Below are 13019 nucleotides of genomic sequence, written 5' to 3' on the forward strand. Positions count from 1 at the left end.
GTTGCCATTGTGACCTTTTGTTGCACTGCACAAAACACTTTTGTTTTAAGAGTGTTTTGTGCAGTTCAACCAAAATGTCACACCGACAACGTTGCTTGATTGCTTGAACTTAGTGTAACTGCACAAGAGGAGATCTTACTTCCTATCCATTAAGGCGAATTTGGTTCAGATCTTCTTCTTGTGAGTTGTTTGAATTCCGCATCATGAGAGGTCTTCTTATTGAACCAAGTGATGAAGGGGAAGAACAAGCAAAAGAAAAACGAAAATCAACTCCCGGTGCTGTAATGAAGCACTGGAACTGTGATGACACAAGTAATGATATAGTTTTGCATCTTAATTTATCGCTATGGCTGGAACAAGCAATTGTTTAACCACTGATTTTATGCCACTCTTAATATAATACGTAATTATCTCTACTTGTGCAAACAGGGATCTTCTTTGAAGATACTATATGTTTTAGTGGAACTGCACAAGAAGATGTTGGAAACATTAAACTAATCGAGGAGTATATAGTAAGCATGGCCACCCCCGTACATAGCAACAGATGGTTCCGGAGATGTGCTTCATCTGTATGCCCTACACAATCAGCCTCCTGACAAAGGTTGGTACTCGCCCACTGATTTCATCCATATGATTGAGCTTTGTCATCTCTATTGGTGTTGTGCTACTGTTTAGAACTGTCATGAAAAAGTGGTATTGTCCTTGAGAAGTGCTTCATCTATGTTGTTTTACATATTTCCTTTCCTTTTTTCGAGCAAACAGGGATGCTAGCATTTAGTAGTCGTCTTGTCTTTGCACAACAGGATCATCTTCCTCTGAAGAAGAATATGGAGTACATGAAGTGACTACTTCCGATTATGCCAGGATGAAGAAGCCCTGTCTATCTTCTCATCAGAAGGAGCAGTTGAATGATGGATCATTACTCCCCACAAGACCAAACTAACTTCATCTCAGAATGGCTGACAAATCTCCATTTTTTTGCTGTGATGCGCGAGTACAATGTTGTTCTAGGATTCTTTCTGGTGAGTTCCATTTTTCTAAAAGTGTGCTCTACATGGACCATGTATGTGCCTGTTGAAACTGTCAATTCATAGTACAGTTTGCTTTATACTAATCACTTTTTTGTATTTGTGCAAATAGGGGTGCTCAGCTTGATTTCAATGGGAACTGCACAAAATGTTCATGAATACATTGAATCATTCATTTCCACCACAAGAAAGGAGGTGGCCATAAGTTCAAGGCGTTGCAACATATAAGGGCGAAATCATACAAGCTATGCGCGAATTTGGTTGATTTTGGTGGAACTGCACAAAAAGAACAGCTGTTTATTTAGCACGAGGTGCCATGTCAATGTCCGAACTAATAGCAAACTCTGCCCATTCCACAATCCTAGGCATTTGATATTTCGGAATGGGACAACCTTGTCAAATTTTGCTCATTGATTTTAGCAAGATATGCGTTTGATATTTTTGAATGGGACGCCCTTTGCTGTCAGCAGTGTTGATCAATTTTTTCTTTATTCTTTAGTTGTGAAGTAAATATTGCCTCTGACATGTGAGTCGCTGAGATGCATAATCATCGATTGTTTTGAATGTTCTCTATAATTGCCAGGCCTGTGTGTTTGATTGCAATGTACTGAAACGCTAAAAAGCTGCTCAAACTCTTTGTACTCCTTCTGTTCCTTTTTACTTCGCACATTCTGAAAGTGCATACTTTTTTGTATAAGATTGGTCAAAGTAGAGATACTTTGACTGCAGACAAAACTTGTATGCAGACTAGAAAGAACCAGAGGGAGTACATGTGAAACTGCTGCAAACGAGGTGATCACCCTAGGAATAATGCTAGTATGTATTGTTTTGCATGTTCATCAAATGCCAGTGATACAAGAATTCGAACTAATCGAAATAAATTCATTCATACACGGTCGGATTTCATATAAACATGTTGGAGGTATAATTAATTAACCGAAGCTACCCACCTGTGTCCCGCTGAGCCGAACAGAAGCTTCAGTGACTTAACTGCAGGTGCAGTTGCGTAACTGACATGTGGCCTGTTGGGCCCACGTGTTAGTCAGCCAACTGCACCAGCAGCTAAGTAGAAGCAGAGTTCTTCTCCAGTGCAGCTCTACGACTCTACGTCGCCGCCAAGAAGCTAACCGACCGTCAATGGTTAACCCGCCTAGCTTGGCTTCAACCGGAGGGTAGCAGCGGTGGCCATACTTGGACCCGAGCGGCGGCGACCTACCATGTTCTACTCTTCCTCGTTTTCTGTGTGGCGCCGCCTCATTGGCAGCGGGGCGGGGCCTCAGCGGAGCCGGCGATGTCCTCTGTCTCATTGCCGGCGGGCGGCACCTTAGCGGAGCGGTGGAAATCCTTCCCCACGTTGCCGGCAGGGTGGGGCCTCGGCTGAGCCGGCGATGTCCTCTGCCTCGTTGTTAGCGGGGCGGGGGCTCGGCGGAGCCGGCGGTGTCCTCTGCCTCGTTGTTAGCGCAGCGGGGCCTCGGCGGAGCCTACGGTGTCCTCTGCCTCGTTGTTGGTGCCGTAGGGTCTCGGCGGAGCCGGCGGTGTCCTCTGCCTCGTTGTTGGCGCCGCGGGGCCTCTGTGGAGCAGGGCCTTGTCGACGCCAGTGGAGCGGGGACTAGTCGGAGCCGACATTGTCCTCTGCCTCGTCCTCGGTCTCGCCAAACAACGCCTCGCCCGCTTCATCGCCCTCTTTGCTAGCCTCTTTGTAGGCGGCCGCAGCCTCCGCCACCCGCATGCGGTACCGCCAGCGCTCGAGGCGGCCCTTGCGGGCGGAGCGGTATGAGTCGAGCAACGCCTCCTGCTCCGCCCGCTCCTCGGCAATCTGCTCCTGCGCCTACAGGTGCTCCTGGAGGAGATGGTGGTTGTAGGCGGCGTCGGCCTGCGCCTCCCGGAACTACTCCTCATGCATCTGCCTCACCCTGTCCATATATTAGGCACGGGCCTCGCTGATGGTCATGGTGCAATGCACCGGTGAGGATGGCGCAGAGGAGGGGGTGGGCACCGGATTGTCGACTACCATGTTCTCCATTGGGACGTCGTCGTCCTCCGGCTGCCTGCCGGCCAGCCGGTCGGCAGCAATGGCTGCCATCTCCTTGTGGTCCGTCGTCCACCCGTCCCGAAGAGCGCTGGAGCGCAAGGAAGCCATGGTGGGCAGTAGTGGTGTGGACAGGAGAAAGGGAACGGATGCGGATGACTCCGGCTATGGCCGGCGCAGCAGTTTATATAGCAACGGTGGGGGCGGAGGGACAGACGTGTGGCGCCGAAGTAGCCGCCTCGGCAACCGTGTATCATTAATGTGTGCGGCAGATGGATGGACGGATGGCACTTGTGTCATTTGAAGGCGGAGCAATCGCCTGCACCGAGAAGCGGCGCGGCCGGCGCTGACTGTTTTGGGCGGAAAGCGCACGCGGGCGACGAGATGACTTTACTTGGAGAGGATGATAATGGGGACCCACCAGGTCCATAGCCTCACGTACGCAAGTGCCTCCTTATTATATATACTAGCAAAAATGCCCGTGTGTTGCAACGGGAGAAAAAATTGCACACCTCTAGTTCAATGGAAAAAATCACACCACCAATCTAATAAGCACGGCTCAATACCCCACATGTCAATTTCGAGTTCCCGACCATGCATGACAAATGTGTTAGGGAATGTCTGAAACAGAAAATTCTATTCTCTTTTTTGGCGGAAAAAAATATTCTCCTTGAGCTAGATGTGAGGGCCGCCCTCCACAAAATACACCATGCATGCACCTGGTCTAATGCATCGGGAAAAAATTACTGTTTTGACCTATTAGGCTAAGAAAATCCCGATTTGACCTCGTTTTGAAAAAAAATTCGTTTCTAGCCTTTTTAGGTGACGCCAACATCCCTGGCGTCTAGGTTGCGAAGCAGACGCCACGGACCCTGGCGTCTGGCCCCTGGCCCGCACTGCCCGCCTGCCTGTTGACCTGCTGATGTGGCAAAGGGGCCAGACACCAAGGACCCTGGCGTATGGCCCTGGTAACTGGATAACCCACGTAATTTGGATAAACACCAATTCTCATTGAATTCTTAAATGCATTCATGTTATTTTTAGATGGAGAGACTTGTTAATGTTCATTACATGGACAAGGAGGCATTCTTGAGTAACAATGCCGACACAGGTGAGGAACCATTGGTTTTTGATACAAGCCCTAGCTATGAGGATGTTGTTGCAAAAGTGAGACAAGCCTTAAAGTGGATGGACACCAATGTTGATGTTAAGTTAATAGGAAGGTATGATGTTGGAGTTGGAGCCTTAAAGTGGATTCTTTGGGCCCACCTATAGCCGTCTCATCCATTCATCTCCACCTCTACCCCTCTCATTGTATTCATCTCCACTCAGTCTCACCTCTAGCCCTGCCAACGTCACTCCCTCTCCAGCACCCTAACCCCCTCAAATCTCTCATGAATCAGTCTGGTTTCACCACCATCTTCAGGATTTGCAAACAGGAAGGTAAATCGAATCCACCCCCATTTTTTGGTTGGTTTAATGTATCATATTTTTGTGTAAACCCTAGTTTATTTCCTTGTGGTTTAATGTATCATAGGTTAGGTACTAAGATATTTGTCTGTTGTAGATGGGTACTCAGTGGGTGCTTAGCCCTGTTCTTCATGTCCAAGGCTTGTCTCCATGTGTTGTGCAAGTTAGTGAAGTGGACCTCACTTTCGAATGGTTGAAGACTAAATTCATGTTGAAGCAAGGTTTGAAGGAAGAGGATTTTGTGTACTACGTCAGCAGGAAGCATTCAGATGGCCTCGGGGAAAGGAAATTGGTTGACATTACTAATGATGGCAAGATTCAAGAAATGCTGCAAGAATGGGCATGGAAAAGGGTTGTTGACTTCCATTGCTACAGGAAACCGAGTTATATGTGATGTTTATGTCATTTCAACTGTCGTGGACCATCGTGGTCATGAACTACTTATGTCATTCAAGACATTGTATGTGATGAACTTCTCATTCGAGACTATTTGTGTAATTTGAGATTATGTGATAACTATGTTTGTCATTTGCTATTATGTGAAGACTAATGTTTGTCATTCAATACTATGGTGTTTGCTAGAACAAAATATCTATTTCATTAGATACTATGCTCTGACAAAATATGAACAAACTAAAAAAAGTACTACACCAGGGCCAGACGCCACGGACCCTGGCGTCTGGGTGCCCTGTTTCTGCTCTCCAGGACTCTGCTTTTGCTTCCAGTCGACCACCAGACGCCAGTGACCGTGGCGTCTAGTGCCCTGATTTGAACCTAGACGCCAAGGACCCTGGCATCTGGGGCCCTGAAGATTATTTTGAACTTGCTGTTTGACACAAGAAGATATCACATATATATTCATATGACAGGTTAATACAACACAGAAGATAGCACATTTCATAGAACTTTCACCACGACAAATTCTTGCATGCAAACGACAACAAGTTCACAGATTTTTCATCATGACAAATTCATGCATACATAAGACACCAAGTGCATACATAAGACACCAAATTCAAGACAACCTAAAAAGTTTTTACCACGACACCAAGTTCATGCATACCAATACCACCTAGTTCATTCAGTTCCAAACAAGATGCTCACTTCTTCCTTCCTCTCTTCATAATGGTTGCAAGTGTAGGCTCTGGCTCTTCGCTAGACTCCTCCTCCTCTTTGTTGTATGCCTCCTCCTCCGCCTCATTGTTGCCCTTATATTTTTGCATTCCTCTTGGGATAAGCTGATGAGGATACTCCGCTCTATGGAATTGTGTGTTCCATGTCTTCTTTCTACCTTTCTTGCTTGGTGTCTTAGCTATGGCTTTGCCTTTCCTAGTGCGAGCATTGCCTTGTGTCGGTTGTGATGGTTGTGGAGCATCAACATCATACTCATGATCCTCTTGATGTGTTGCATCATACTCATGCTCCTCATGATGTGTTGGCTCCTCTTCATGTGTTGGCTCCTCTTGATGTGCTGGCTCCTCTTCATGGACCTCCTCCTCCATGTCCTCATCATTCTGAAGATAACGCCGTCTATTAGCTATGGCGGCGCGGCTACCAGGTGCATACACGTCACTGGACTGAGCACCATGGCAAGAAAGCATTGCTGCCATCTTATGGAACCGCTTCTTGAACTTCTACAACACAAAATATGCTATGATATGAGATGCAAATAAATAATCCACTAAAAGAAACTTTTATAATATATTGGTCACACCTCCATGGTGCTCCTAAGAGTCCTCTCAGATAATCCACCACCATGTGGATGACTCAGTGAAACATTGGCATCGTTGACACACAGAAGCAACTCTCTGCCCTGCAATTCATGAACACACCAAACTTATGTATTTGAAAGAAGACAACATGATGCAAGTATGTTAAAATAGGACAAACAGACTACCATTTCATCATGCATGGTGCATAGTCAACGTGAGCCCCTTTGGTGTCTCTCACAGCCATGTTGAAGGTATGATAACCTACTGCAGTCTCCGGGTCTTCAGACACCAACTCCGACCGCTCCTCGTGAGTCCAACCAGGCTTTAGCTTTAACCGGTAATGATCTGCATACCACACTTGATACTTCTGATATGCTGACTGATTGTGAGGTCTACTCTCTGATTGCACTAACGTGTCTCTTTGATCCCAAATTTGTATCCACGCACGGTGTTTGTTTGCCCAATCCGATATATCTTGATTGTTCCTTCGATCGAACCTACAAATGATGCACGGGACAAAGCATTAGAAAACATAGACTTATTCAATGCTCTACTACATACTCAAAGACATGCTTGCTCACCGAAGCAGAGATAGTGTTTCCTCATTGCTCTCCTCAATTGGAATACCTTGTCCTCTTCCAAATTGTCTTGCCACACGGTCTACAAAGTGCCACTCGACTGCGAAGAAGCATATCATTGGGCACCTCGCCCGCCAAAGATGGCTATCACGAGTGCACATCTCATTAAGATCAAAGCCACGATCTTCCACATAAGGCAACCAATGTACCTGCAAAACAAAGAGATACATTGTTAGATACAAGTTTCATTCTTGACTAAATTTGGTCTCATCGAACTTCTCAATACCTGCTCAGCAGTCAAGGTGTCCAGCTCGTTCATATAGCACTTGTATCGCACATGCGAGCTTCCTATGTACACTGTCACTTGTTCCCAATAGTAAGCAAGCGTAGGGCGCCGATATGGATCATCATCATGCACCCCGTCATGATTACCCCGTGGGTTTGGCATGTTGGGGTTCTTGAAATCGGGCCGTCCAACCGGGATCTGCTCCCACATCCACACGGATAGGCTCCAAACAAACCCAGCCAATTAGGATGTATCTCCTTTCCTGCGACACGCCAAGTCAAGCTGCAATCAAACAAACATGTTTGATATGGAGGCGCATGACAAATGCAAGATAAGTGGTTGCAAATATCTCTTACCTGACGATACAAATATGCTAGTGCGGCCGAACCCCAGCTATACTAGGTATCCCAGTTATTGAGTAGCTCCAGGAACATCCAGAGGGCTGAGTTCCCGGTTGCATCTGAGAAGACTAAGTTAGTACATACCAAAGATAGGCTCGCGCGTACTGCTGCACAACCACGTCATTGGCACCCTGAGGGCACGGATTGGTGTTTCCTCTGACCAGTTTTAGCCAGGAATGCCTCCCTCTCGCGGTATCGGGCCTTGCCTTCCTGAGGGTCGTCGGGCTCAACACCAATTAAAATGCCAGTCCGTTCTCGCCAATTGCCGATGCTGACACGACTGGTAACAGCTTGTCCGTTGATAGGAAGGCCGCTTATCATAGCCATGTCCTGTAGGGTCATCGTCATCTCCCCACATGGAAGGTGGAACGAGTGAGTCTCCGGCCTCCAACGATCCACAAGTGCGGTCAGCGCCGCGTGGTTCACCGGTGGAGCGCGTCGCTTAAACTGCAACACGAATGGGAGAAGACCCAATCTCCGAATGTAAGGCTCGTACCGCGGGTCGTAAGTAAAGTCATCAGCGGAATGACCCCTCATGCGCATAGAAACTACAAGCTGCAAATAAAGTGATGTTTTAATCAATACAAGAACACAAATGAGAAACAACGAAAATTGATAAGTCTTGCTTCTTACATGTCCCTTCTCAATGGCACGAGCACGATGCTCCTTATCCCACTCATCGATTAATCCGTCATACCAAGGTCCATCATCATCCGCCATCCTACAAAACAAATCACAAACATATATGAATACATGAACAATATCAAACAATATTATTTCCTTCTTCAAGTTATGCCATATGAACACACCATTCTTCTCACACATAACCACATCATTTCTTTCTTCTACATATGCACACATATCATCAAATTTCATCATCTCTTTTGCAAAAAAAAACATGTCGCACACAATCATCAAATTTCATCATCTCTTTTGCAAAAAAAATTATGCCATCTATATATTCAACTATATTGTCATACCACTTCACACATATAATATTTTTTCTAAATATATTTGCTTGCCAAAGTAGTCTTCTCAGATTCAAACAAATATTATGACATCTATATATTCAACATATAGCTAATTTACTAGCACATGCATACATCATCTATAATTCAAAAAAAAATCACAAACTATGTCTATTGGTGGACACCTAAAAACATCTACCAACTACACTACCTACCAAATCATCTATCAACTACAAATTATTTCGTAAAACAAAGAAACCATCTACTAATCTAACATCACCTAATGTGAAATAATGCATCCAACAAAAGAGGGGAAAACAAAAACAAATTGGAGGGAATAGGGGAGAATACCTCAAGGATGCTTGGGGGGGTCAGATCCACAAATTTGGGTGAAGGATGGAGTAGATCAAGGGGGGTTTGGTGTGAGGGAGAAGAGGGGCGAGAGAGAAAGAGCTCTCTGTTCTTCGGCCGCCGCCAGGGAGAGAGGTTGGGGATGAGTGGGCTGGGCCCGTGGGGTTATCCAGTTACCAGGGCCAAACGCCAGGGTCCTTGGCGTCTGGCCCCTTTGTCACGTCAGCAGGTCAACGGGCAGGCGGGCAGTGCGGGCCAGGGGCCTGACGCCAGGATCCTTGGCGTCTGCTTCACAACCCAGACGCCAGGAATGTTGGCGTCATCTAAAAAGGTCATAAACAAAAAAATATTCAAAATGAGGTCAAATCAGAATTTTGTTTGCCAAATAGGTCAGAACAGTAATTTTGTCCGATGCATCGCACTGCAATCGCAGCGAGAGGCCGTCGAGGGAACCGGCATCGTGAGTGGGGTGTTGTCGTCGTGCATTGTTGGGAGGCATCATGGTGGGATGGGCTCAGTGGCGCAATTACAACTGGGCAGGTGGGAGGTGACATAGTGGAGAGCAGATCATTAGCAGGGCGGCGGTGCGGGCTCGAGAGTCATCCCCGTCTCCAATTTAAATTACTGCAAGAAAATGGGACCTATTTACTTGGCCCTTAAACCATAACATCTGATGGAATTGAACTTTACACATTGGTGGGTTAACTTGTTTTTGCTTACACAAACAGTAAGGAATTGCAGGTGTGTAAGGATACGTAGCTCCGATTTGTGTCGTTTAATTACCTTTGCAGAAATGGTTAGCCATAAGTGGATTCAGCTTCTGAAGGGAACATAACAAATTGTTTAAGAAAAGATGGTTCTTCTTCTTAGTGCCAAACGAACCTTGTGCGGAAATTATGTATGTTCATACAAACAATACACCTGTAGCAGCTTTTTTGTGTCGAGAAAACTTGTGTTCCATTTATATATCACATGATACAAATGCTCCAGCATTGGCAGAGTGGACTATGTCCACTACTCGCAGCCTCGCACTCAGCAACATTACACCAGCTTTAGCTAAGAGATGAGCACACGTATTTGCTACTCTGCATCAAATAACTCCACCTGAATATTACTCGTACACATCTCCCTAATTTCCTGAACAGAAGGGCCAACATGATATCTATTTAACCCATTACACTAATTGTTTACTACCTCCGCATAGTCCTGCTCGATAATTACATTGTTCAACCCTTGATTCAATACTCTGAAGACAAATACACCAAAAATATAATTTTTACACACACCATGATAGCATCATATCCATCCCCACACACATCACACTAACATCAGACCCAAACATAAGAGAGAGGAGATGAGACAGCGAGGCCAACACATGGGAGCAGTGTTGCTGCACCGATATGCCGAGGGTCGCGGCTGCCAGCAGGGGCAGCAGGGCAGGGATGCTGCTGTGGCCTCAAGGCGATGCAGATGCGGATGGGTACGTCGTGGGCTCGTGGTAGACCGACGATGGCAACCGACACAGGCAGTTGCCAGGTGGATGTGGGTGGCGTGGACATCTACAGGAGCACAACGGGCAAAGATCAGAGGCGATGTCAGTCTGTGTGTATCATGAAAGTCTGCATAATATAATTTGACAATAGAAAAGGAACACACAAAGATTATACCAACAATCTTATCCAACATATAAACAAAGATCTTGATTCTACTTCCTATAACATAGGGAGCGCAGAAATTGTAATTTTGATCCCAGTTTTACATTTTAATTTAGGGGCTCAGACATCCAAGCTCTAGATCAGTACATATCCAAGCTCTAGAGTAAATCATACAATTAAGTTTTGCATGGGAATTTTGGGCCGTGTGCAGCATAACCCAAACAGACACAATATATGATTGCAGTTAAACTTATCAATGAATTTCAGTTGCATCTCTTTGAGTCGCTGACTAATAGTGTGCCATTATTCTTAGATAAATTACCATTTTGCCTCCATGAACGGAAACATCATCAAGGAAAACACAGGACACAATAACAATTCCTATTTATGAAAGAAGAAAGAATGGCACAAAAGCTAAAACAACAAACTTGGTCTCATACTATGGATATTACAAAAAAAATTGTTTCAATTATTAAATACCAAGACACAAATTAGAATTAGATGACTTTGCAAACCTGGATACATCTAGAAAGGATAACTAAAATTTACAAACGCTATAGTCGATCTGAATAACATACATGTTCCCAATGGTCTCCCATCAAAATTAGCTAATTTGGTCGGCGTTTGCTGAATTTCTTGCGCGGCCATCCAAATCACCCTCTTTTCCATTACTTTCCTTTGTACCACCAACTCAAAATTCCCCTTTTGCTATAATTACCACGCATTCTTACAAACAAATGTGTTAATGGGATGCCCCATTAATGTCTGCGGCGGATGGACGGACAGACGGCACTTGTGTCGTTTGAAGGCAGAGCAATCGCATGCATCGGGAAGCGGCGCGGCCGACGCTGACTGTTTCGGGCGGAAAGCGCGCGCGGGCGAGGAGATGACTTTACTTGGAGAGGATGACAATGGGGACCCACCAGGTCCATAGTCTCACGTACGCAATATATATATATATATATATATATATATAGGGTGGGTCTATTATGATAACACCCTTAAGAGTGTTATTCTGCACACCAAAAGTGCTTATTCTGCTAACACCTGCAGGCTGAGACGCGTAGCTAGCTGACCCGAACGGACACGGAGATAAAAAATAAGATAACCCCAGCCGAACCCCGACTCCTCCATCTCCTCGTGCCCACCCCTCCTCCATCTCCTCGTGCCCACCCCCACCTCCTCCCACCTTCGCCCCCAAATCCTCTGGCAACGCCGACGCGCAACGGCGCCGCCCTCCTGCGCCCACTCCGTCCACCACCTAGGGCACTTCCCCTGGCGATGGATCTGGCCCTGCTGCGCCCCTCCTCCCCCGTGCTGGATCCGCCGCCAGCCAACGGATCCCGTCCGCCCTCGACCATCCTGCCACCGGAGCTTCACCATGTCGCGGGGGTGCACGGCGGCACAGCCACTGTCTACCGGCGGCGACCCGTCACCGAGCCCCCCTGCCCCCCTGTGGTTACCCTCTTCCTCTCGGGGTTGCCGCTCCCTCATGCCGGCCAGTGCGAGGTGTTGTCCCGGCGTGGTGGCCGCCAAGGCTTCGCCTCTTCTGGATCCGGCGAACATGGCCTCCGCCGTCTCATCTGTTGCTTCACGCGGCTGTACCTCATGAAGAAGATGGCGATTGTGGTGGCGACGCCTCGCGCCCCAAGGAGGAGCAGGGGCAGCAGCGCTGGGGCGAAGGTTGGTGGCAGGAAGGGCGGGCCCAAGTGCAGGGTGGTGCTGCCCTACATTGTCGCCGCCGGTGTGTAGTTCGGCTGGGCGCTGCAGCTCTCCCTCCTCACCCATGAAGTTCACCGTCGACGCCCTCTGCACACTGCTATTCATTTTGGTGGTTGTCGACTCTGTCCACAACACAGTGCAATACGTTCGGTAGTGCAGCTCACTTCGCCCGGTGTTTTTTTGTACAAATGCAGGCCACTTCGTCAGTGCTTTTGACAGGCGACCTGCAGTTCGCCCCCTCCCCTCGGTGGCCCAGCGGCCACCACGAGCCGGCGACGCTGCAATTCATTTTGGGTTGATGTTGAATTGATCGGCGCTGAAGGCCCGTGCAGTCTGGTGTGGCACAAGTATTCAGTATGGGCGGCGGCGAGGTAGCTCATGTAGTTCTTGTATCTGGCGCGTGCGGTTTGTTTGCAACCCATGTGCACGATGCATGCAGGTCGTGTGTGTGTGTGTGTGTGTCGACATTTAGTTCGCCGGGAAACTATAGAAGAAAAAAGATCATTTTTTAAGTTCATTTTCTTCTTGATTGTGTTAGAGAGAAAACGTAAGAAATTATAAAAAAGATGCAGTCCGTTGGTGCACTGCTTGCGGCTCGCGCGGTTCGTTTGTGTAGTTTTTTAGGTTTTTTTATTTGTACAAAAAGGGAACTGGTTCATTTTGTGGTGGTTGGTGCTTCACCTTATGAAAAAAGAGGAAAAAGTAATTCCCATCAGATAAAAAAACATCAGAGGCACCCACTTGGGAAATAGAAAAAGTGTCTGGTATGTAAATTTTTGAAGCTCACTTTGTAATCTCATGTAGTTCGCTATAAAATCC

General features: G+C 46.8%; 1 long non-coding RNA gene across 1 annotated transcript; it reads right to left on the reverse strand.

Moving 5' to 3' along the window:
• Positions 1–9953: 9953 nt before the first annotated feature.
• LOC119339951 lies at positions 9954–11228 on the reverse strand. Its single transcript, XR_005164294.1, has 2 exons — positions 11057–11228; positions 9954–10382 (listed from the first exon to the last, which is right to left on the reverse strand). It is a non-coding gene; the product is annotated as an uncharacterized LOC119339951 (long non-coding RNA).
• Positions 11229–13019: the final 1791 nt, after the last annotated feature.

The sequence above is a fragment of the Triticum dicoccoides genome, chromosome 7B (genome assembly GCF_002162155.2).
Source record: "Triticum dicoccoides isolate Atlit2015 ecotype Zavitan chromosome 7B, WEW_v2.0, whole genome shotgun sequence".
Lineage (NCBI taxonomy): Eukaryota > Viridiplantae > Streptophyta > Magnoliopsida > Poales > Poaceae > Triticum > Triticum dicoccoides.